Genomic DNA, 27,369 nt, shown 5'->3' on the forward strand with positions numbered 1-27,369 from the left:
ATGGGAAGAATGTATGTATTTTCTGTATGATTCTAAAGTTATTGTGTTATGCTGATTTCTGATATGGAAGAAAGTGTTGTACGGAACTAAGTGTTGCAGTGTGAGTCACCTTTAGAATCCGTACGAGCCACCTCTTGAGTCCATACCCTTGTGAATTTGTGAACTTATGAACTTATGAGGCCGAGGGCCAACTTGTGAACTTATGAACTTATCAGGCCGAGGGCCAACTTGTGAAAATACGAATCCATGAGGCCAAGGGCCAACGTGTGAAACTATGAATCCAAAAGACCAAGGGCCAAGTTGTGAATTCATGAATCTCAGTTATGAATCTATAAAGCCAAAGGCTAATTTGTGGATATGTGAACCCACCAGGCCAAGGGCCAATTTGTCAATTTGTGAACCAATAAGACCGTTCTGAAAATTTGCACAGAATCGGATTAACCACATGATTTCTACGTTCACATACGCATTGGTATGTATTATAATTTAAGTTGAACATGAAATTGTTGAAGTACTACTATTCACTGAGCCTAGCTCACTCTGTATTTTGTCTGCTTCTGTAGGTATTCAACCTGGAGTCAATCCTGACCCTGATGCTCGTCTCTGCTCTATCAACCTCAGTATGTCCAAGCACTTAAGTGAAGCTTGTGTGTGTTGTGTGGTTTTGCCCAGCTTTTGGGCTTTGTATATTGAGAGGTGTATAACCTCTTCCTCGCTAATGCTTTTGTTATACGCCCAATCATGGGGTCGGGTCTGTATATGTGTATGTCTATTACTGACGTTCAGGTGTATATTTACTGTATGTTCATCTACCTTACGTAATGTGTGTGATCCTGGCATAATAGTGATAGCTCAATGGAATAGATTTTTGGTTATCAGGTGCTTCCGTTCAGGCCCTATACGTCAAGTATATATGTTTTATGTATGTTTCTAAAGTGGTCATGCCCAAAACTTTTAGGGGCGGTTATGGGTCGTGACAAGTGGTATCAGATCACGAGTTGCTATCTCACACACGAATCCATTGAGCTTTAGGATGTCTAGAAAAGACTTAGGCATCATGCATTAAATCCTTAGTGCATATGAAAGAAAGTGATGGCAACATTAAATGCAATATGATAACGCTAACGATTCTAACCCAAGTCCATTGTATATTCTTTGTGCATATTGTGATTAATTGTTATGCAAAACGTGGTAAGACATGCAGATGGGCAACAGAATTGCGTAGTGAAAGCGTGGTAAGGGTTCGAGCTGATCGGTAAGACAATCTATATGTCAATGATTAAATAAGATGTATGTTATCGGTTGTTATTTGCGGATTGGAAGTTGCTTATTATCTGTTTCGATGAAGTGATTAAACCCTAGGTATGGAATATTCCTAAGACCAAAAAAAAAAATGATATAGTCTTCCTTGTTACAACAATGTTTAGATCTGTGATTTTGTACAATTACTGCATATGAGTATTTTGATAAGATGTGTTTGTGTGCTAACTGAAATTGTGTTGAGTACGATTGGCTGTAAGAAGAAGTTATACATATGATGACCCCTTTTAGAACTGTGTAATTTATTTATGGAAACCCGTGACCTGAAATCTGTAAGCTGAAAGTTGTACCTTATCATTTGTAATTTGTTTTGTTATGTGTAAATTGTAATCCGTAATTACGATTTCTTATAAAGAATGGTTGAACAACATGAAAGACCTACCCACCTTACGTGTCCGTGTACATGAGACTTGTAAAAGAGAGGCAATTAAGGACTATCGTATGAATTAAAATCCTGCTTCTGTTTATCAATGACTTGAGATTGAGAAATCATGTCTGTGAAATATTTGTGTGTAGATATGCAAAGGTTAGATATTGCAAATTATTAAATTAATCTCTGTTCTTTTTTTTAGGGATATAATGTAAACTGTTCTGCACGACACTGTGGCCTAAAGAGAAAACAGAACGAATAGACATGGAAATACTCTTTATTGATGGTGAGTTAATGATATGTACTGGACATTTACCTCCTCTAGTATGCTTATACGGAGTTGTATAATATGCGCGATGTAATATTGAACTAATTTAGCTAAGAATTCTAACTATGATATTAGGTGATCAAATGATTTTGTCACTAAATTGTTGACTTCTAGACGTATCTGCATGCGTGTGGTTACTGTATACTTTAGGAAATCTATGACCCTATGAATGGACCCAGTAGGACCTACGTATGTGAAATGACTGGATACTCTGTTTATGTTAATTGATTGAGCTAGACGACTGGTCTATAATTTTTGTATGACTGTTTGCTGACCCATTGTAATTGTGAGTAATGAATACGAAACCATGTGGTCGATCTCGTGTCTGATAGTAGAAAAGAAAGAATCATCTGAATAGTGGAATACTGAAATGATTAAAAGAGAGGCCAAATTAATTTGTGCTGTAACAAGAAGAAATGTTATTAAGAGAAGACGTTACACCTTACTGTTATGACAAGTTGATTAAACATGATTTAAATTTGATTTATGCTTTATCTTTGAATGGCTCCCTCTACTTCAAAGATGGGTGTCTTATAATAGTATGATTAAATGTCTATTATGGCACATCTGTATGGATTTGTAAAAGTATATGATAATAGTTTTGATATGGTCGTAACTATTTGACTTGGAGCATGGTCCTCTTGTGTTACTGAACTTAGAAGTAATGCTATGAGGAATTCAAGATGTGTACTGTGATCTCTCTTTCTGTTGTATTGACTGTGTTAAGAACTATTGCATATCATTCTGAATTAATATACTGGTATGACTCTGAAGTGCTTTTGGGAACAAGGGATACTACAAGCGAATTATAAAGCTAGGGGTTGCATACATAAACGATTTATTTGTGACTATTGGAATGAAATATGCCTCGTTAATTAGGCAAAACCTTGTTGGTAGGCTTTGATCTATGATTTCATTATGCATAACCGAATTTGGATCTAATCACGTGACTAATTTAATTATTTTGGAACTGTTTATGACTTTAATGGACAACCCCTCTCCGAGTAAATGGCACTCTGAAATTTACCCAAGGAACTACTCAACTGGGCAAGTTTGAACATGTACTTTCTAATGAGAATTACATATGAACTATTAAGGCTGGATCAATTTGGTTATGAACATAGTAAAGAACATATTGTGAAATAAATTACGTATGCTGTGAGAATTTATGAATTATGTGCTTAGGGGAATGCTATGTATTATGTTTCTGTATTTAAGAATTATATGTTTCTATAGTTGAGAATTGATGCTACAGGAAAATATGGTGATTACAAACCCTGCCTACTGGGGAGTTTATGTCTGGAATGTCCTGCCAAGGACTCTTGTAGTTTTATCTTATTCGATACAAGATCCTGTGAAATAAAATATGAGATGTTTTCTTTTATTTTACATACCTGGAATGGGCATGTTTGAGTTGTCTACTATTTGGTTTTCTTTAATTTCGATGATGAAATTTCCCCAAGGTGGGTAAGTTATAACACTTTGTATTTTGGGTTTAGGAATGAAGTGAGGTGTAACTGAAAGTTGTTATGGTTGGGTGGATATGTATGGTGCTCTCATGCTTTGTTATGAACTAGGGGTTGTTAAGAATTGGTGAGCATATGGTTGTTGCAATTCTTGTTGTAACGGATGCAAATTTCAGGCATGAAATTTCTTAAGGTGGGAAGGGTATAACGACTCGGATTTTAAATTCACATCGGATTGATGTATAGTGGTGCATATCACCTTAAAACTTGTATGGTTGTCGGACTCTTGATATTGATGGGTTCGCAAGTGAACTTTAAATATTATAATTGAGGACCCTTAATGATGTTTGGAACCTTGATTGAAGCCTTAACAAGATATATAGATAAGATTAGATAAAAAGTCCCAAGTTTGAGTTTGAGTTTTTGACCATCCGTCACTCTTTTGCCTTTTTCTACTTCCATACTTAGAATTTGAATGTGATGTTGGAACCATTGGAAAGCCTGTTTCTGGGGCTTCAATTTGGATAGAAGAACGACCTAGAACGGAGTCCCAATGAGAGAGTTATACCCGTTTGAAGTTTTCACATCTGTGCTGGAAGCAGGTCTGCACGTGCGGGGAATAGCGGCGCACGTGCGGGACAGCAGCTCAAAAACGTGATTTTTGGACCATTTATTACATTTTCTTTTCCTCTCTTCTTCTCCCCTCCTCCATGTCTGAAACCCTAGCTCCCCAAACCTTGATTTCCTCCACTTTTATCAAGAAATCCACCATGAATCTTGTATCAATGATGGAGAACAAGAGAAGATCAACTTTTTTTTTCAACCGATTGGAATTTCAAAATTTTGGAGGAATCTCATCAAAGCTTGCTTTTCTTGCTTGAACCTTCAGGTAGAAGTCCTAGTTCCCCTTCAATGCTTACATTGATAGTTAGATTTGTGGTATTTTGGGAGTGTATAAATGCAAAATCTACATTTTGAGCATATAGTGTAAATCATGAAATTTTGAGGTTAAGGTTTGAAATGTTGGGGTTCTATTATGGGGTGTAGATTATGGTTTATGGATTATGGACCTAGGGTGCATAATAAATGGGAAGATTTGAAACAAAGTAATGGGTTAAGAAATTTGGATTTTTCTTGAAATTTCTAGATTTTTTCTTGAAACCCTAGGTTGATTTTTGATGATAATCAATGATTTGGCCCAAATTGAAAGTTGAATCATGAAATTGGTAGGTTGAATTATATATGTACATGTTTAATTGGAATTTGGTTATGTTTGAAAATTATGTTTAAAATTTGCGAATGAACTTTGTTAAGTGCATTGTAAATCATGTTGTAATGAGAAAGGAAATTGAGGGAAATGATTTATTAATGATATAGATGGCATAAACTCGGTTATGGAATGTTGAAATGGGATTTAAGAATCCCTCTTGAATTATGTCAAATTTTATTTAATGATGTTGAGTTGAATCACGTTGCTTATGTTGAATTGTGGTAATTATGTGGGATGGTATTGACTATGTTGATTTTGATTTTTGTGACCTAAAATGTGGAGTTTTCAAAAATGGGTATAATCTCAAATCATTTTACTAAATACTTGTGGGCTTGCTTAGTTATTAAATCAAAAGAATGATTTAATGAGGTTTCTTTATGGGGATTGGAAATGTTTGGTTTTTGGTGAAAACCCTAGACATTCAGGGATTTTTGAAAAAATGTGGAAGATGTGCATACAATTCCTTTCCATCTTAAAATCGAAGTGATTAATTATAAACTCCATAATGTGTTTTGCAAGATTGGTAATCTTTTATATATATTGAGTTGAAGGAATAGGTTTGAAAACTTCATGTGTAGTCCTTGCTGCGGCTCGTGTTGCAAAATTTTATTTGCTCTGTTTTACGTGCTTAACCCTCTAGTAGTTTTAGAATTTGTGTTTGATGCCCTTAAGATGCCTGTAAATTCATTCGAAGTAAAATGAAGCAGGGAATGAATTAAGAAAGAAAAAGGAATTAATATATAAGTTGTGTACGCGTGTAGGGCATAACCCGGGAAGGACAAGCGCTCCGTTATAGCACTGTGAGTAATAGTACTGTAATCACACATTTGAATTCCGTTAATAATTCTTTTTATTAACGCTCTGCTCTTCACAAGTAGCTATGTTGATATTTTGTTGATTAGAAATCAGTGAGAACATTGAAAAGATTTGGTGTACATCGGTATGACTCTGAACCAACTCCGTGTTTTGGTTATGGCTAAAGATTAATGTTAATGTACCATCCTAAGAATTACCTGTGATTTCGTACAAAAATTGCATACAAACTATTAACACTGTGAAGTTGGTTAATAGGAAAGAATTGTGTATCAACGGCATTGTTTTGTGACTCATGTTATGATATGAATGGTTCTGACCTGTTGATGTAATGGTACCCTTACCTTCGGATTATTGTTAATGTTAAGGTTCTACTAATTACGAGACAAGTATGTCGACTTATAAAGAACCATGAAGAAATCTAAGCGCATCATTGTACCATATGTTTTGTTTGCTATTGATAATTAATGTTAGCATTCTATTATCTGCTAACTAGTGGTACTGAAATATGTTAAGCAAATGGAATGTCTATGCATTATGGAACTATGGTATCTACGTATCTCTGGAAGTGTTCAATCTGTGAAATGTGTTTACCTTTTGCTAACAATTATCAGTAACGTTCTGTTAAACTTATATTATCTATGTTAATTCAAGTGAATAATGGGAAGAATGTATGTATTTTACGTATGATTCTGACGTTAATCTGTTATGCTGATTTATGGTATGGAAGAAAGTGTTGTATGGAACTAAGTGCTGCAGTGCGAGTCACCTCTAGAATCCGTACGAGCCACCTCTTGAGTCCATACCCTTGTGAACTTGTGAACTTATGAACTTATGAGGACGAGGGCCAACTTGTGAAAATATGAATCCATGAGGCCGAGGGCCAATGTGTGAAACTATGAATCCAAAAGGGCAAGGGCCAAGTTGTGAATTTATGAATCTCAGTTATGAATCTATAAAGCCAAAGGCTAATTTGTGGATATGTGAACCCACCAGGCAAAGGGCCAATTTGTGAATTTGTGAACCAACAAGTCCGTTCTGAAAATTTGTACAGAATCAGATTAACCACATGATTTCTACGTTCACATACGCATTGATATGCATTATAATTTAAGTTGAACATGAAATTGTTGAAGTACTACTATTCACTGAGCCTAGCTCACTCTGTATTTTGTCTGCTTTTGTAGGTATTCAACTTGGAGTCAATCCTGACGCTGATGCTCGTCTCTGCTCTATCAACCTCAGTATGTCCAGGCACTTAAGTGAAGCTTGTGTGTGTTGTGTGGTTTTGCCCAGCTTTTGGGCTTTGTATATTGAGAGGTGTATAACCTCTTCCTCGCTAATGCTTTTGTTATACGCCCAATAATGGGGTCGAGTCTGTATATGTGTATATCTATTACTGATGTTCAGGTGTATATTTACTGTATGTTCATCTACCTTACGTAATGTGTGTGATCCTGGCATAATAGTGATAGCTCAATAGAATAGATTTTTTGTTATCAGGAGCTTCCTTTCAGGCCCCATACGTTAAGTATATCGGTTTTATGTCTGTTTCTGAAGTGGTCATGCCCAAAACTTTTTGGGGCAGTTATGGGTCGTGACAAGTGGTATCAGAGCACGAGTTGCTATCTCACACATGAATCCATTGAGCTTTATGATGTCTAGAAAAAACTTAGGCATCATGCATTAAATCCTTAGTGCATATGAAAGAAAGTGATGGCAACGTTGAATGCAATCTGTTAACGCTAACAATTATAATCCATGTCCATTGTATATTCTTTGTGCATATTGTGATTAATTGTTATGCAAAACGTGGTAAGACATGCAATTGGGCAACATAATTGCGTAGCGGAAGCGTGGTAATGGTTCGAGCTGATCGGTAAGACAATCTATATGTCAATGATTGAATAAGATGTATGTTATCGGTTGTTATTTGCGGATTGGAAGTTGCTTATTATCTGTTTCGATGAAGTGATTAAACCCTAGGTATGGAATATTCCTAAGACTAAAAAAAAAAAATGATATAGTCTTCCTTGTTACAACAATGTTTAGATCAGTGATTTTGTACAATTACTGCATATGAGTATTTTGATAAGATGTGTTTGTGTGCTAACTGAAATTGTGTTGAGTACGATTGGCTGTAAGAAGAAGTTATGCATATGATGACCCCTTTTAGAACTGTGTAATTTATTTATGGAAACCCGTGACCTGAAATCTGTAAGCTGAAAGTTGTACCTTATCATTTGTAATTTTTTTTGTTATGTGTAAATTGTAATCCGTAATTTGGATTTCTTATGAAGAATGGTTGAACAACATGAAAGACCTACCCACCTTACGTGTCTGCGTACATGAGACTTGTAAAAGAGAGGCAATTACGGACTATCGTAGGAATTAAAATCCTGCTTCTGTATATCAATGACTTGAGATTGAGAAATCATGTCTGTGAAATATTTGTGTGTAGATATGCAAAGGTTAGATATTGCAAGTTATTAAATTAATATATGTTCTGTTTTTTAGGGATATAATGTAAACTGTTCTACAAGACACTGTGGCCTAAAGAGAAAACGGAACGAATAGACATGGAAATACTCTTTATTGATGGTGAGTTAATGATATGTACTGGACATTTACCTCCTCTAGTATGCTTATACAGAGTTGTATAATATGCGCGACGTAATATTGAACTAATTTAGCTAAGAATTCTAACTCTGATATTAGGTGATCAAATGATTTTGTCACTAAATTGTTGACTTCTAGACGTATTTGCATGCGTGTGGTTACTGTATACTTTAGGAAATCTATGACCCTATGAATGGACCCAGTAGGACCTACGTATGTGAAATGACTGGATACTCTGTTTATGTTAATTGATTGAGCCAGACGACTGGTCTATAATTTTTGTATGACTGTTTGCTGACCCATTGTAATTGTGAGTAATGAATACGAAACCATGTGGTCGATCTCGTGTCTGATAGTAGAAAAGAAAGAATCATCTGAATAGTGGAATACTGAAATGATTAAAAGAGAGGCCAAATTAATTTGTGCTGTAACAAGAAGAAATGTTATTAAGAGAAGACGTTACACCTTACTGTTATGACAAGTTGATTAAACATGATTTAAATTTGATTTATGCTTTATCTTTGAATGGCTCCCTCTACTTCAAAGATGGGTGTCTTATAATAGTATGATTAAATGTCTATTATGGCACATGTGTGTGGATTTGTAAAAGTATATGATAATAGTTTTGATATGGTCGTAACTATTTGACTTGGAGCATGGTCCTCTTGTGTTACTGAACTTAGAAGTAATGCTATGAGGAATTCACGATGTGTACTGTGATCTCTCTTTCTGTTGTATTAACTGTGTTAAGAACTATTGCATATCATTCTGAATTAATATACTGGTATGACTCGGAAGTGCTTTTGGGAACAGGGGATATTACAAGCGAATTATAAAGCTAAGGGCTGCGTACATAAACGATTTATTTGTGACTATTGGAATGAAATATGCCTCGTTAATTAGGCAAAACCTTGTTGGTAGGCTTTGATCTATGATTTCATTATGCATAACCGAATTTGGATCTTATCACGTAACTAATTTAATTATTTTGGAACTGTTTATGACTTTAATGGACAACCCCTCTCCGAGTAAATGGCACTCTGAAATTTACCCAAGGAACTACTCAACTGGGCAAGTTTGAACATGTACTTTCTAATGAGAATTACATATGAACTATTAAGGCTGGATCAATTTGGTTATGAATATAGTAAAGAACATATTGTGAAACAAATTAACGTATGCTGTGAGAATTTATGAATTATGTGCTTAGGGGAATGCTATGTATTATGTTTCTGTATTTAAGAATTATATGTTTCTATAGCTGAGAATTGATGCTACAGGAAAATATGGTGATTACAAACCCTGCCTACTGGGGAGTTTATGTCTGGAATGTCCTGCCAAGGACTCTTGTAGTTTTATCTTATTCGATACAAGATCCTGTGAAATAAAATATGAGATGTTTTCTTTTATTTTACATACCTGGAATGGGCATGTTTGAGTTGTCTTCTATTTGGTTTTCTTCAATTTCGAGGATGAAATTTCCCCAATGTGGGTAAGTTATAACACTTTGTATTTTGGGTTTAGGAATGAAGTGAGGTGTAATTGAAAGTTGTTAAGGTTGGGTGGATATGTATGGTGCTCTCATGCTTTGTTATGAACTAGGGGTTGTTAAGAATTGGTGAGCATAAGGTTGTTTCTATTCTTGTTGGAACAGATGCAAATTTCGAGGATGAAATTTCTTAAGGTGGGAAGGGTATAACGACTCGGATTTTAAATTCACATCGGATTGATGTATAGTGGTGCCTATCACCTTAAAACTTGTATGGTTGTCGGACTCTTAATATTGATGGGTTCGCAAGTGAACTTTAAATATTATAATTAAGGACCCTTGGATGATGTTTGGAACCTTGGTTGAAGCCTTAACAAGACATATAGATAAGATTAGATATAAAGTCCCAAGTTTGAGTTTGAGTTTTTCACCAGCCGTCACTCTTTTGCCCTTTTCTCCTTCCATACTTAGAATTTGAATGTGAGGTTGGAACCATTGGAAATCTTGTTTTCGGGGCTTCAATTTGGACACAAGAACGACATAGAACGGATTCCCGATGAGAGAGTTATACCCATTTAAAATTTTCACAACTGTGCTGGAAGCAGATCCGCACGTGCGGGGAATAGCGCCGCACGTGCGGCACTGTGCGGGACAGCAGCTCAAAAACGTGATTTTTGGACCATTTCTTACATTTTCTTTTCCTCTCTTCTTCTCCCCTCCTCCATGTCTGAAATCCTAGCTCCCCAAACCTTTATTTCCTCCATTTTTATCAACAAATCCACCATGAATCTTGTATCAAGGATGGAGAACAAGAGAAGATCAACTTTTTTTTTAAACCGATTGGAATTTCAAAATTTTGGAGGAATCTCATCAAAGCTTGCTTTTCTTGCTTGAACCTTCAAGTAGGAGTCCTAGTTCCCCTTCAATGCTTACATTGATAGTTAGATTTGTGGTATTTTGGGAATATATAAATGCAAAATCTACATTTTGAGCATATAGTGTAAATCATGAAATTTTTAGGCTACGGTTTGAAATGTTGGGGTTCTATTATGGGGTTTAGATTATGGTTTATGGGTTATGGACCTAGGGTGCATAATAAATAGGAAGATTTGAAACAAAGTAATGGGTTAAGAAATTTGGATTTTTCTTGAAATTTCTTGATTTTTTCTTGAAACCCTAGGTTGATTTTTGATGATAATCAATGATTTGGCCCAAATTGAAAGTTGAATCATGAAATTGGTAGGTTGAATTATATATGTACATGTTTAATTGGAATTTGGTTATGTTTGAAAATTATATTTAAAATTTGCGAATGAACATTGTTAAGTGCATTGTAAATCATGTTGTAATGACAAAGGAAATTGGGGGAAATGATTTATTTATGATATAGATGGCATAAACTCGGTTATGGAATGTCGAAAGGGGATTTAAGAATCCCTCTTGAATTATGTCGAATTTTATTTAATGATGTTGAGTTGAATTATGTTGCTTATGTTGAATTGTGGTGATTATGTGGGAAGGTATTGACTATGTTGATTTTGATTTTTGTGACCTAAAATGTAGAGTTTTCAAAAATGGGTTTAATCCCAAATCATTTTACTAAATACTTGTGGGCTTGCTTAGTTATTAAATCAAGAGAATGATTTAATGAGGTTTCTTTATGGGGATTGGAAATGTTTGGTTTTTGGTGAAAACCCTAGACATTCAGGGATTTTTGAAAAAATGTGGAAGATGTCCATACAATTCCTTTCCATCTTAAAATCGAAGTGATTAATTATAAATTCCGTAATGTGTTTTGCAAGATTGGTAATCTTTTATATATATTGAGTTGAAGGAATAGGTTTGAAACTTCATGTGTAGTCCTTGGTGCGGCTCGTGTTGCAAACTGTTGTTTGCTCTATTATGCGTGCTTAACCCTCTGGTATTTTTAGAATTTGTGTTTGATGCCCTTAAGATGCCTATAAATTCATTCGAAGTAAAATGAAGCAGGGAATGAATTAAGAAAGAAAAAGGAATTAATGTGTAAGTTGTGTATGTGTGTAGGGCATAACCCGGGAAGGACAAGCGCTCCGTTATAGCACTGTGAGTAATAGCATTGTAATCACACATTTGAATTCCGTTAGTAATTCTGTTTATTAACGCTCTGCTCTTCATAAGTAGCTATGTTGATATTATGTTGATTGGAAATCAGTGGGAACATTGAAAAGATTTGGCGTACATCGGTATGACTATGAACCTACCCTGTGTTTTGGTTATGGCTAAAGATTATTGTTAATGTACCACCCTAAGAATTACCTGTGATTTCGTACAAAAATTGCATACAAACTATTAACACTGTGAAGTTGGTTAATAGGAAGGAATTGTGTATCAACGACATTGTTATGTGACTCATGTTATGATATGAATGGTTCTGACCTGGTGATGTAATGGTACCCTTACCTTCGAATTATTGTTAATGTTAAGGTTTTTCTAATTACGAGACAAGTATGCCAACTTACAAAGAACCGTGAAGAAATCTAAGCGCATCATTGTACCATATGTTTTGTTTGCTATTGATAATTAATGTTAGCATTTTGTTATCTGCTAACTAGTGGTACTGAAATATGTTAAGGAAATAGGATGTATATGCATTATGGAACTATGGTATCTACGTATCTCTGGAAGTGTTCAATCTGTGAAATGTGTTTACCTTTTGCTAGCAATTATCAGTAACGTTCTGTTAAACTTATATTATCTATGTTAATTCATGTGAATAATGGGAAGAATGTATGTATTTTCTGTATGATTCTGAAGTTAATCTGTTATGTTGATTTCTGGTATGGAATAAAGTGCTGTACGGAACTAAGTGCTGCAGTGCGAGTCACCTCTAGAATCCGTACGAGCCATCTCTTGAGTCCATACCCTTGTGAACTTGTGAACTTATGAACTTATGAGGCCGAGGGCCAACTTGTGAAAATATGAATCCATGAGGCCGAGGGCCAACGTGTGAAACTATGAATCCAAAAGGCCAAGGGCCAAGTTGTGAAGTTATGAATCTCAGTTATGAATCTATAAAGCCAAAGGCTAATTTATGGATATGTGAACCCACCAGGCCAAGGGCCAATTTTTTAATTTGTGAACCAACGTGGCCATTCTGAAAATTTGTACCGGATCAGATTAATCACATGATTTCTACGTTCACATACGCATTGATATGTATTATAATTTAAGTTGAACATGAAATTGTTGAAGTACTACTATTCACTGAGCCTAGCTCACTCTGTATTTTGTCTGCTTCTGTAGGTATTCAACCTGGAGTCAATCCTGACGCTGATACTCATCTCTGCTCTATCAACCTCAGTATGTCCAGGCACTTAAGTGAAGCTCGTGTGTGTTGTGTGGTTTTGCCCAGCTTTTTGGCTTTGTATATTGAGAGGTGTATAACCTCTTCCTCGCTAATGCTTTTTTTATAGGCCCAATCATGGGGTCAGGTCTGTATATGTGTATGTCTATTACTGATGTTCAGATGTATATTTACTGTATGTTCATCTACCTTACGTAATGTGTGTGATCCTGGCATAATAGTGATAGCTTAATGGAATAGATTTTTGGTTATCAAGTGCTTCCGTTCAGGCCCCATACGTTAAGTATATTGGTTTTATATCTGTTTCTGAAGTGGTCATGCCCAAAAATTTTAGGGGCGGTTATGGGTCGTGACAGTAAACGGGTGCCAAGGCCCTCTTTTGCATTTAAGTTCATTCCAATCAAGTGACAAGAAAAACACCTACTTCATACATATTACATAGGCATGTGTAGAGAAATTTCATCACTTAACTAATAGATAAAGAAAATGACATAGAAATTGTGTTGTAAATAATATAATATTCCTCAAAAAAAAAAAAAAGAATATAAAAGAAAGAGAACTATTACATAGAAATTTCTTCCTAGTCAAGTGAGACTAAGGGTTGTGTTTGGATTGTAATAAATGTGAGATGCTTATGTGCACACAAACAGGGTGCATATATGATATGCATTTTATAACATCATCTTCACAGAGCATGTCTCACAGAGCATCATCTTCATGAAACAATATTTCTTTCAAATAAAAGAATACCACGAGCATGTCTTAACCCAAAAAAGGAGCTAAAGATAGATTTCAACTTACACAGCTAATGTCGATCATTGAAGGTCACCGAGAAAGAGAGAGAGAGAGAGAGAGAGAGAGAGAGAGAGAGAGAGAGAAAGATGGTCGAATGTCGATCTTGCCAGAGAAGGTCACCAATCGTCGAATCAAAGGTCACTAATCGTCGAAAGTCGATCTGGCGAAGGTCACTACCGATCTTGCAAAGGTCAATCGTGCTGGAGAAGGTCACCGATCGTCGAAGGTTGATCAATCGACTCGCCACAGAGAGAGAGAGAGAAAGAGAGATATGGAAGAGAGGCTGCGCAGATTAGGGTTTGGTGTTTTGTTTTGGACAAAAATATCTAGGTAGGATATAGGAATGAAATCAACAATTAAGATTTTTTTTTTTTTTTGAAGAAAAAAAAAGAAGTGCAGGCAAGTTCTTGTGGGTGTGGGTTAAATCCGTAAACATGCCATATTCCAAACCGCATTCGCCTATATTATGTCTACAAAACCGTCCATCTGTATGCGGGTTGGGCGGGTTTTGCAGGTTGGATAAACCGTTGCCAACCCCTATCAAAAAGGCTAATTGAGTCAAGTCAAGCTCTAGATGGGGTAACTACAAGTCAATATAGTTAGGAAAACCTAAGTCCTCCCTCCGCCTCAAAATGATAGTCTTTTTTTGAAGAATCTAACATTCTTTAGAAGCATAACTATGGAGCTTTAAAAATATTAATTTTTCAAAATTACCCATTGATAGTATATATTTTTGAAAATATCAATTCTCATAATTGTATTTTTTGTGTTGTTAATGAATTTAAAAGAATGGAAAAATAGAATATTCATATTATTTTAGTCGTTGATTTTTGAAAAGGACCTAATATTTTGGGATAATGAAAAATGGAATAAGGGATTAATATTTTGGAACGAAGAGAGTATTAAAATTTACCTAATAACAAACAGAAGAAAGATGAAATTCATCAATGACAAATGTGATTTTTAATATAAAATAAAATAATAATAATAATAATAATAATAATAATAATAATAATAATAATAATGAATGACCAAAGATTAAATATTATCTACCCAAAAAACAAATTAAATATTAGAAAAATAAAATAAAACGAAAGGCATACCTTACAGCTAAACCCATTTCCCCAATACATATAGGATTAGATCAAAACCACACAAGAATATAAAAGAAAGTGACACCACAGCCTCCACTTCACTACAAATACCACTTCTCACTTCTCTTTTCCAAAAAAAAAAACAAATATTTCTCGATCATGAAACTTGTAAATTGGAAAAATCTCATACAACTTTAAATTGTTACAATATTGGTAATTTTGCTATTTTGTCTCTCTTGTATATATTGTTTATTCAATGAAGAGAATCTACAATTTCACTAGGTACACCACCACAAATATATATATATATATATATATATATATATTTATAAAAAGAGGAAGCAATAAATATAGAATATTATTCAATATTTCCAGAACAACACGTGTTTATAACCGTGTCAAGGAAAGGGATCCATGATCTACATGATTAAAGGGAGACGCTGCAGCTCTGGGCCAACTAGTACTTGATACCATTGCTGACAACGATGTTGGCAATGGGGTTACCAAAGACGATGTTGGCGGAACATTTGATGTAGAGGTGGCAGCGACCAGAGATGTAGGTGTCAACTTTGAATCTAACCCGTCCTTCAATCTTGATGGTGAGCATGACTGTTCCATCGGCCTGGTCCTGGCTGAGTGCAATGTCATTTTATGGGGCCACGAGGAGATTGACGCCTAACACCATGGGTGACAAAACGTTGACTTCCTTGTGCCCCTGGTATGTGGGTGGTATGGTGGTGTAGTAGGCGATCTGCTAGTTCTGGTAGATGGCGAAGATGTCGAGCTTGTCGTAGTAGATGTTGATCTTGTCGTTTGGGTTATGGAATACGATGGTGACTAAAATGGTGGAGGTAAGGAAGTTTGGTGCGGTGACGTAGAAGGCGTAGACGGTGGCGTCTTGGAGGATGAAGTCGGGTTTCTTGGGCTGGAGGATTGGCCAGATTAGGAGGACGATTACTAAGATGATGAAGCTCAAGATGAGGACTCCATCGCATATCCGCCAGAACTTCTTCCTCCGCTCGTCCATGAGGTGGCTGCACGCCTTCATCGACATATGTTCCCTCCTCTCTATTGTACAAATTGCATGAAAACATAAAACAAATAGATTCATATTGAAAAAACAAATTGAATTTCAAAACAAGAACATGGTTGAATTTACAGAAATTCATAATAAAATAAAACTAGCAAAAGGAAGCAAACCGAAACTTGCACTAGACAGTGTCCTTAAAACAGATTCGTCGCCTCACCGGTTGGGTGCTGGAGATTGTTCGACGTTTGTCTCCCAGGATATGACGATTGAACCAGCTACGCAATGCACCGATTGAATAGCTTCGGCAAACCAAACTTTGTTGCATTCTCTCATACGAAAAAAATAATAAAACTAGAAAACTTTTGAAGCCTAGAATAGAAACACTTTCTTATGTAGAAAGCTGAAGGAAAGGGCCTCCTTTTATACACATGGAAGGAGAAAGGAAGAGGCTTCCCTATAAAAAATGCAGGAATTAATTCTTCATTAACCAGAATTAATTCTGCAAAACTGATAGGCTTAATTCCATCATCAATAGAGGAGACTAGGGTTTGTGTACATATTCTTGTAGCCTACACATCTGACTTGGCCTAAAAAGATTAAGATGGGTGGGCAAAGCCCAACCCCACACTCAATCCATTCCAGCAAGCCTAAGTCCCAAGATCCACATGACACACGACCCACAGATCACGAATCACGGACCACGGACCCAGACCCGGCCCGATCTGGGCTGGCAGGCGACGCGCTCGCGTATAGCAATTTTTGTGTAACCAATTTGAACCGTAGTCTTGGTCCAAGTCCATCCTTGAAGCATCCATGACTCCCTTCCTTCAGAAAATTTGGATGCCCCAAAGGGCTTACACCCTTATGCAAAAAATGGGTTTTAAATACCCATCAATGCTCTCCTCAACAATCAATGTGAGATAGAGGTTTTACACCTTTTCCAACACCTCTTTCATGGGGCCAACTTTAATGAGTCAATTTCTCATTCAAATTTTAATAGTTTTTGGTCATTCCTTTTGTGGTGTAAAAATCTCACTACAAAAAATCTAAACCCACTTAACTCCACCTCAATTGAGGATTGACACCCACTTTAATATTGCATTAAAGTCACCAAAAAACTATTATTTTTCCAACAATCCCCCACATGAATAAAAATTGACCGAATAACAATAAATGGACACCGCTTAACAACAAAGACTTGGAGAGAGTGCTACGGAATAACCCCGGCATCGGAAAATGTAGCTTTTGGCTTTGAACCCCTCCTAGTGAAGTCTATCGGATTTACTGGTTGTCCAGTGAACACGAAGTCTTGAACTATTCTGCCGTTTATGTAAACCAAGACAACAGACCTCACACAGGAATTACTCCAACCATCGTTCTATTCTCACTGTCGTGTCCAGTTTGGCCCTAGAACACTAGCCTGGTTCAGTGAGTGGCTTAAAGAATTAGGCCTTGTTAATTCTTATAGAAGTGGCCCCACTTCACACTCACATAGGTGACTCTACTTGAGTATCCTGCTATACTCAGCTCAACAGTTCAATACACTAGAGTCATTAAAAGCTTAGCTCAACCTCTACCTTTCCAGGTATCATTGATAAAAGGAATGGTCAGAGGTTTAACCTCATCAGTGACATACCATCGTTACATGCAATTAGGTTGTCCTATTGAACCTAGATCTCGGGATCTCCAGTCAACTAGGTTCGGTTTCCATTCCGGTAACACCTTACACTAAAAGCCTTAACCCCATTCCTACTGACGACTTATCTACTAACACTCGATTTAACCTTTTGGTTAGTGGATCTGCAATGTTGTCGTAAGACTTACATAGTCCAAAGTGACAACTCCGTTTGAGAGTTGTTGTCAGATGGAATTATGTCTACAACGAATATGTGTAGACTTTCCATTATGCATATTACTATGTACCCGTCCAATAGCCTATTGGTGTCACAATGAATATAGATGGCTGGCACAGGTTTAGACCAACGTGGAATATCTTCAACGAACTGGCGAAGCCATTCAGCTTCTTCAGTTGCTTTATCCAAAGCAATAAACTCAGATTCCATCATTGATCTCGATATACACGTTTGCTTGGAAGATTTCCAAGACACGGCTGCCCCTCCGAGGGCAAACACATAACCACTAGTGGATTTGGAGTCTTTTATATCAAATATCCAATTAGCGTCACTATACCTTTCTAGTACTGTTGGGTATCTAGTATAATGTAGCCCATAACCCTGGATGTAGCGTAGATAACCTAACACCCGCAAAATGCCCCTCCAATGAGTAGCATCCGGATTCCTCGTGTAACTACTAAGCCTACTAACAAAGTAGGCTATATCCGACCTTGTACAGCTCATCAGATACATCAAACTCCCAATGACTCGAGAATATTCTAGTTGAGAAACATTCTCACCATTATTCTTGGTCAAATGTAGGCTCACACCTACCGGTGTCTGAGACACACTTGTATCTGATTTGCCAAATTTCTCAAATAATTTCTCGACATAGTGAGATTGAGAAAGTACAATACCATCAGATGCTCTGGTAATCTTAACACCCAGAATTACATGTGCAAGGCCCATATCTTTCATGTAAAACTTAGAGTTTAACAATCTCTTAGTAGTTCTAATCATTTCATTATTACTACCAACAATGAGTATGTCATCAACGTATAGACAAAAAATGACATAACCTCTGTTAGTCTCTTTGACATACACGCATTTGTCACACTCATTGATTTTGAACCCATTCGAAAACATAGCGTTGTCAAACTTCTCATGCCATTAGTTGGGAGCTTGTTTTAAACCATACAATGATTTGACAAGCTTATAGACTTTCTTATTTTGTCCTGGAGCTGAGAACCTCTCGGGTTGCTCCATGTAGATTTCTTCATCTAAATCTCCATTTAAGAAAGCTGTCTTTACATCCATCTGATGTATCTCCAGACCACGTAAAGCTACTATCGCAATCACCATGCGAATGGATGTAATCCTTGTCATAGGTGAATACGTATCAAAATAATCCGGGCCTTCGCGCTAGCTGTTTGATTTGATAACTAGTCTAGCTTTACACTTATCAATTGATCCATTAGCTTTCATCTTTCTTTTAAAAATCCACTTACTTCCCAAGGCCTTACTACCTGGGGGTAGATACTCATCTACATCTTCAGCTTGATCATCAGCTTCATCATCTAAATGATTATCTGTTTGATCAACTATGTGATCATTGTCACTTTCAACATCTTCCACTGAGCTCTGAATCCCTTATTGGAGACAATACAGAAATACATTTTCAAAGAAAGACACATTTCTTGATTCCATGATAGTATTCTTGTGTATATCTAGAATAACAAACCTATACACAAGAAATCGATATGCACTGCTATTATGTGCATATCCAATGAATACACAATCCACTTATTTCAGTCCTATTCAAACCCGCTTGGGTGTAGGCACCGCCACTTTTGCAAGACACCCCCGCATTCGTAAGAATTTATAAGAAGGCTTGATGCCTTTGTATAACTCATACGGGGTCTTATCCACCTTCTCCCGATGTACTTTATTCAGAAAGTAATTGGCAGAGAGAATTGCTTCCCCCCACATGTTTTGTGGCAATCCAGAATTTATCAACATTGCATTCATTATCTCCTTTAGCGTCCTATTCTTCCGCTTAGCAACCTATTTGATTGAGGAGAATAGGGCACCATGGTTTGGTGGATAATCCCAGATTGAGCACAAATCTCAATAAACAGGTGATTCATACTCACCACCATGATCACTTCTTAAAGCCTTAATCTTGCAGCCTAATTGATTCTCAACTTCATTCTTATAAAGAACAAGCTTGTCAATAGCCTCATCTTTGCTTTTGAGCAAATACACATAATAATACTTAGTGCAATCATTAACAAAAGTGATGAAGTATTTATTGCCACCACATGATTGTATAACCTTTAAGTCACACACATCACTATGCACTAAGTCCAACGGCTCTGAACTTCTTTCAATAGAATAAAACGAAGATCTTGTCAACATCACTTCAACACAAGTTCCACACTTGTGTTTTGGATTAATCTTAAAAGATGGTATGTGATCTAACTTGATTAATCTACAGAAAGATTCAAAGTTTACATGTCCTAGTCTACCATGCCACAAATTGGAAGACTCAAGCATGTAAGCAAAAGAAGATGCAGCTTTATTCATCTTTGGGATAACAGTTATTACATTGAGTTTGAACATACTCTCCCAACATATAACCCTTACCCACATACACTCTACTCTTGGTCAAAACGACCTTGTCAAACTCAAAGACCATACGAAAATCATGTTTACTGAGAAGAGATCCCGAGACAAGATTCTTACGAATGTCCGAAGCATACAGGACTTCATTCAAGGTCAGCTCCTTCCCTAAGGTCAACTTCAAGGCCACCTTTCCTTTCCCCTCAACAATTGAGGTAGCAGAATTCCCCATAAACAATTTCTCACCGGCTCGAGAGTTGTAAACAGTTTTTTCTCGAAGCAGATGTGGCGTGTAGCCCCAGTATCAATCCATTCTCTTGGGTTTATACCCACCAGATTCACTTTAGAGACAACTGCAGACAAGTGCATGTCATTCTCATCGTGGGAGTGCTCTTGCATATCTGCCATGTGAGCACGAAGTTTGGTCTTGTATGGCTTCTTTTGCTTGCGGCAGTCACTAGCCCGATGCCCTTCGCTACCACAATTGTAGCATTCCCTAAGAACCGACAAACAGGTTCCTGCGACTTGTATGCCGGCTTCTTTACAACACTACCCCTTGGCCCCAGTTTTGAGCCCTTGTTCATAGGGGACTTCTTCCTCACCTTAGAAGATTTGCCATGCTCAATGACATTGGCCTTCACAGAGGAGGTACACCCTTTTTTCTTTCTATTATCCTCCTCAATCCGGAGTTAGACAACTAGCTCTTCAACTGACATTTCCTTGCACTTATACTTCAAGTAGTTCTTGAAGTCCTTCTAACCATTGGGAAGTTTCTCAATGATCACAGTAATTTGGAATGACTCATTCAAAGGCATCCCCTCAACATGAATTTCATGCAAAATCACTTGGAACACCTAAACTTGGCTTATCACAATTTTTTAATCTACCATTTTAAATTCCAAGAACCGTCCAAAGACAAATTTCTTTGTCCCAGCATCCTCAGTCCTTTATTCCTTGCCCAGAGATTCCCATAACTCCTTTGCTGAGCTCTTGGCACAAAACGCATTGTAGAGTGAGTCTTCCAAGCTGTTGAACACATAGGTTCAACAAAGATAGTTTGTCTGCTTTCATGTATCAAGTGCCATGACTTTCTTCTTGTCTAGCTCATTCTCTACCATGGCTTGAGGATCCTCGCTCAAAACCTTTGCAAGATTCAGCGTGGTCAAGTAGAACAACATCTTTTGCTGCCATCTCTTGAAGTTCACCCCCAACAAATTCCTTTAGGCGCTCATGGTGACTAAGCGGTCCTCCCGGAACAACCGAAGTAACACCAGAGTTGACCACAGAAGTCACAGTTAGGGTTGGCAAGTAAGTTGCCTCGGGTTTCAGATCCCCACCAACATTAGCAGTAGCAGCATCACTGGTGACAATTGCCATTTTTGAAAAATATAATAGAATATCACTTTTTGTATTTCTAGAAATTAAACTTAACCCTTAGAAAATCTCACAGTTGGAAATTTAATTCAAAACTGGTCTCACCACTTAACCTAAAATTGAATATGGTCAAGAATGTTCTTAGGAAGACTGGAGGGGTCACATCAATCCCACTTAAAACTCACTTAACCTTTTGACAAAACTTTCAAGAACATGTTGACTCCTAGTCCGTGATAAACAATTTTAAGAATTAAATTTTTCAAGAAATAAACTAGGTTAAAACAAACTAGTTCCAAACTTACAAGCAAAAATAAAATTGCTAACAATTACAAGTAATATAAAAATTGCCACGACAATACAAGCATATAAAATGCTTTAATATGCCAAGCAAACAACATTACTTTAAAATTTTGGCAAGTAACCACTACTAAACCTCAAGCAAAAAATGCTTAAATCATATAGTCCATAATTTCATTTGTGCAACCCAAATCTATTCATTTGGTTTTGGTTTTTTTTTTTTTTTTTTTCTCATTCCCTTTTACATAGGTATTTCTGTAACAAAAACATTAGCAGAAAACCACAACAAAATACAAACAAATAATTTAAGAAAAAAGAAAATATAATAAATTAATTGAAACCATCTAGCCAATTATTGAATAATAAAACCAAAGAATTAAAATACTAGATAAGTTACCAAAACAAAATACAATTTGTAACTTCACAATTAATTTAAAACTTTAAAATAATATTTGTAACTCCCAAATTAAATTACAACTTTAAAATAAAATTTGTAACTCCAAATAAATAAATAAATAAAATTAATAGTCATGAGTTATGAATGAAATTAATTCACAATAAACATTTAAACTCATAACTCCAAATAAATAAATTTAATTCAAAATTTAATTCACCCAAATAAATAACAAATCTTATAACTTTAAATACATTAGACTAAAAATTTAATAGGCAAGACTTATATGAATTTTTTTTTTCCCCAATGCAATGAACCTGTAATAAACTTGTAAATTATTTTATCAATTAACATGCAAGTTTATAGTAATTAATGTGAATTAATCTAGTATGCAAACATATTGCACATGATGATGATTATACAATAACGTAATTAGCATGTCAAATAAAATTTAAACAATTATGAACATGTGTAAGAGGAGCTAATTTAAGCCCACTAAATTATTTAGGCCCAATAGCCCAAGATTAGTGGGCCTGAATTTATCACAAGTCCAAGATTGGTAGGCTTGGATTTATCGCCGTCAAAACGGGCTGAATGGCTCTAAGCCTCGAAAGGGTTCGGATCCACGAACCTAGAGACTTACTCGGGCCCAGACTCGAAAGGGTATTAAGCAAGCCTAGAGATCCGAGGCACTCGGACTCGAAAGGGTTCGGATCCACGAACCTAGAGGTCCTAAACACTTGGCTTCGAACGGATTCAGACGCAATCTAGAAGTCGCTCCGTTAATGAGTCCCAGAACACTTGTGGGCTCGGAGCTTTCCGGGATCTACGCACCAGAACCATGGGCGTAATGGAGTTCGAACAAAGGACCCGATCCCGAGGACGGTGAGTGGAGATAAATTCACTCTTCGGTTAAACTAGCCTATACCCGGGTCGAGGTGGCACGACCACGGGGGGTCCATGAGACTCGGCAATATTTTGCGGCAGGACGTCCTCTGGGACTACCCCTGACCCTTTGGGATGATTGGGGATCATTGGTTAGGTGTGGCTAAGAAGAAGGGTTCGCCGAGGGATTGATCTCCTCTTCGGGGTTTTCTCATCCTCGGAGAAGTCACCTCCTCGGAGAGGTCACCTCCTCGGAGAAGTCACTTCCTCGGAGAGGTCACCTCCTCGGAGAAGTCACCTCCTCGGAGAGGTCACCCCCTCGGACAAGGTGGTTAGAGAAAATATCCCCCATGTGCCTTGCACATGGGCTCCATCCTACATCATGAGGTGCCTATAAATAGCACCCACCCATAGCTTTACAAGGGATGGATTTTGGAGATTTTTAACTCTTGGGAAAGAACTAATTTCCCTTCTCCATTATCAACCTTGAGAGTGAAAGTGGGAGATCAATGGGAGAGCCTTGCCATTATTCTATTCTCTAGCCATTTTGCCTTCTTCTTCACCCAATCTCTTATCTCCATCATCTCCTTTGTTGTTGTGTTCCTAAGTTGAGATTATTGAAGAATCTAAGCCTCTTATCATATTCCAGAGAATTCGAATTTCTCAACTCCTTTCTTGAACCCTCTCCTACATTTTGGCGACTCTGCTGGGGAGGCGGATTGGTTAATGGTCTCAACGAGATCTGGAATCCACACAACTCCAACAAGAATGGCGGGAGAAGATGAAGTTCACCAACAAGGATCCTCTAATGGTGGTGATGACAGAACCATGACTCCAGATCAACCACTTTTGCTTGAAGCCATTCAAGGACTTCAGAATACTCAGCAAGAGATTCTTACCACTCTTCAGAATCTCACTCACACCATGTTGGTGATGAGTTCTAACTTTGCACCGGCGCCAAACGGGAATCAAACTGGTGGTGGAGTTATTCCCGCCGGAGCACAAAATCAAATCCAAGGAGAAGTAGGCCCCAATCAGCCTATGGCTCATGGCAACACGGCCACAGTAACACATGCTCAAACCATAGTAGGCGGCGGCAGTTTGCCCATACCCGGGCTCCATGGCGTGCCAAGCCAAGATCCAATGGTGACTAGGGGAGTCTCTAGTGTAATGAATGGTGCTCCGGCGACTGTTGGTGTCCAGGAAAACATAAGGAGCATGAGGGCGCAAAAGGGAGCTCTGCCCGTACCTAATCTTGTCACGCCACCAGTAAATGTTACCCAAGCACCAAGCGGGCCTCCTTTGGTGCCAACAACAAATCTGCAAGCACAACCCGGTATAGCAGCGCCGTACGGTGGACTTTACGGGCCTCAATTCAATATCCCATCACCAACTGGCATGTCTATAGGCGCTGATGGCCAGTATCGTCAAATGTCCTCACCAATGATGAATTCGCAGCACCAGAATGGCCAAGACGCCCCTAGCTCAGTCTTCGGGTACATAAGCCAAGTCCCGGGAATACCACCATCAAACTCTCTCCCTCAACAGTTTCTCACTCTCGCCGATGTGCAGGCCATGTTCGATCTTGAACGGGGCAAGAGGACCTTACCCTCTTTGCCTGATCCAGACGTCAAGCCGCCTTACCCCATTGAGATGCTGAGCTACCCATACCCTGAGGGGTATACAGTGCCGAAGTTCATCAAGTTCGACGGCAAACAAGGAAATGCCCGAGAACATGTTGTGCGATTCATCGAGACTCTAGGTATTCATGGTTCAAACCACGTCCTCCGACTGAGAGAATTCTCTAAGTCCCTCACCGACCGAGCATATAGTTGGTATGTTAATTTGGCCCCAAACTCTGTCCGAAGTTGGGAGGAAATGGTTAACAAATTCCACTCCAAGTTCTTTCAAGTGGCGGAGAAGGTGACCACACTTACATTGTGTAAAGAGAAGCAACAAGAAAGTGAAGACATCCTTGACTACGTCAAAAGGTTTCAGGACAAGGCCGTGGATTGTCATGAAGCAGTTGAGGAGAGTTATCTGGTTCAAATTTGTCTAGAAGGGGCATTGAGCAGGTACAAAATGTTTCTAGTTAACCACAAGCTACCCACCTTCTCGGCATTAATAGAAGCAGCTCGGAACATTAGCATCCCTCAGGCTCAGGAGTCCGGATTTAAAGCCAGTTACAAGACTAGTTTCAAGTCATCTCGTGGACCTACCGTTGCTGCTGCCTCTGCCCCGGATACTCGAAATTCACAAGGAGGAGGTCATAGGGGTCAGAAAAGAAAGCAATATAATGGTGAAAAGGGGAATGTTTCTTATCCATGTGGAATCGAGGAAGTGAAAGCTCTAGTTAAGGAATGGGTGGCTGACGGAGAGCTAAAATTGCCTTATGTTGAAGAAATGCCATCAAAAAAGGACCGTGAGAGCCCTGAATTTTGTGTCTACCATCGTACATTGAAACATCCGACAGAGAAGTGTTGGACTCTCAGGAAAATCTTCAGAGATAAAGTCGAGGCAGACGAATTGAGGTTCAAAAAGCGAGGGACTCAAGACATCCGAGAACAACCATATCCTCAACACCGAGACAAGGGCAAGAATGTTGCTATGATAGCTTATGAAGGCCCAATGATCGAGGCTATCGCTAATCTCGATGACGATGACTGTTATCTGGACGACATCCTCGAGCCAGAGGGTGAGCAAGTTTACTATGGAAGTGCTCTCGATCCAGAGGGCAGAACATTTATGACTCATGGCGAAGATCCCTTTGATCCAGAAGGAGGAGAAGAATACTATGGAAGAGGAGGACACCATGTTTATGTGGCATCTTATTTTGAGGAGACCGAGGAGATGGTTAACTACGAGCCTCCAAGAGTGGAAACAGATCCGGATCACTATGCCAAAACCCTGCAAGACTGTGTAAAGTTCAAGCAGTTCTTTGACCAGCTTGGACTTTCCAGGGAGGCAAGAACGGAAATCACCAAGTCTATCATTAATATAGCCGAGGCACACCATGAGGAATGCATGTCGACTGAGGGATCTATCCCAAGGAAGGCAAAAGAGCAATCTAGTGCCATTACTTTCTCCGAGGCTGATCGAAAGTATCCTTTTTCTCACAATCGCCCGCTTTATGTGACTGTTTTTATTAACGAGGTTGAGTTCAAAAGGGCCTTTCTAGATAGTGGAGCCTCTATCAACATTATGACTCGCGCTACTCTAGAAAAAGCCGGAATCTCTGAAGAACGCATTGTGAAGCAGCCGATAGTCATCACTGGCTTCGGTGGAGAAAGGAGAGTTACTATCGGATGCGTAACAGTTGATTTAGCCGTTGGAGAGATTCGCTCGGCCACCAAGTTCCATATTATCGATTCCGAGGCAAATTATCACATCATTCTAGGGAGGACCTGGATGCATAGATATGGGGCTGTACCATCAAGTTATCATCAGTGTGTTAAGGCTAAATGGGGAAAGAAGACGGTGACAATTCAGGCTACAGAAAGGCCGTTCGAGATCCATGAAGCTCATTACTCTGATGCCATCTACTTCACCGAACTGGCTGTCGAAGAAGTTCCCACCACCTCTAAGCCTCGAGGGGTCAAAATTCCTCGTTGGGAGGATATCAAAGATGACAAGGAGCCGATGGCAGAGTCAAGTAAGCGGGCGATGTCTAGACCAGAAAGTCCGCCTATTCCTCGGAAGGTGATGAAAGTTCGAGAAGGAGGCAAGATGGTGTACTATTTATGAAGGTGCGGGGAGTCGGTTTCTTCAGTCACCGACTCCGAGTCAAAAGAAGAGCCTCCTGACAATGATATAGTAATAAAACCTGAAGTGGCTCCAGAATGCATGCAAGATGGGCCGAAGCCTCAGCCTGAACAACTTATTGAAGTAGATTTGAGTGATGGACAAGATGCACCGAGGCCGGTATTCGTAAGTTCGAGCCTTAGCCCAGAAAAGCGGGAACAGTTGTTAAAATTGATAAGCCGATACTCAGATGTGTTTGCTTGGTCATATAAGGAAATGCCCGGACTAGATCCTGACCTAGTCTCCCACTATCTTGATGTGTTCCCAAACTCCAAGCCAATTAAGCAAGCTGCTCGAAAGTATCATCCAGATCTCGAAGAAAAGATTAAGGAGGAGATTGAAAAACTTCAACAGGCTGGTTTCATCCGGCCAATACAGTACCCCACGTGGTTAGCAAACATCGTACCAGTAAAGAAGAAGAATGGCCAAATCAGAGTATGTGTAGA

General features: G+C 38.2%; 1 pseudogene; it reads right to left on the bottom strand.

Moving 5' to 3' along the window:
• Positions 1 to 15,334: 15,334 nt before the first annotated feature.
• Positions 15,335 to 21,549, bottom strand: LOC114312551 (NDR1/HIN1-like protein 1; annotated as a pseudogene).
• Positions 21,550 to 27,369: the final 5,820 nt, after the last annotated feature.

Source organism: Camellia sinensis, chromosome 15 (genome assembly GCF_055761805.1).
Source record: "Camellia sinensis isolate YWXY chromosome 15, ASM5576180v1, whole genome shotgun sequence".
NCBI classification, from domain to species: Eukaryota; Viridiplantae; Streptophyta; class Magnoliopsida; order Ericales; family Theaceae; genus Camellia; species Camellia sinensis.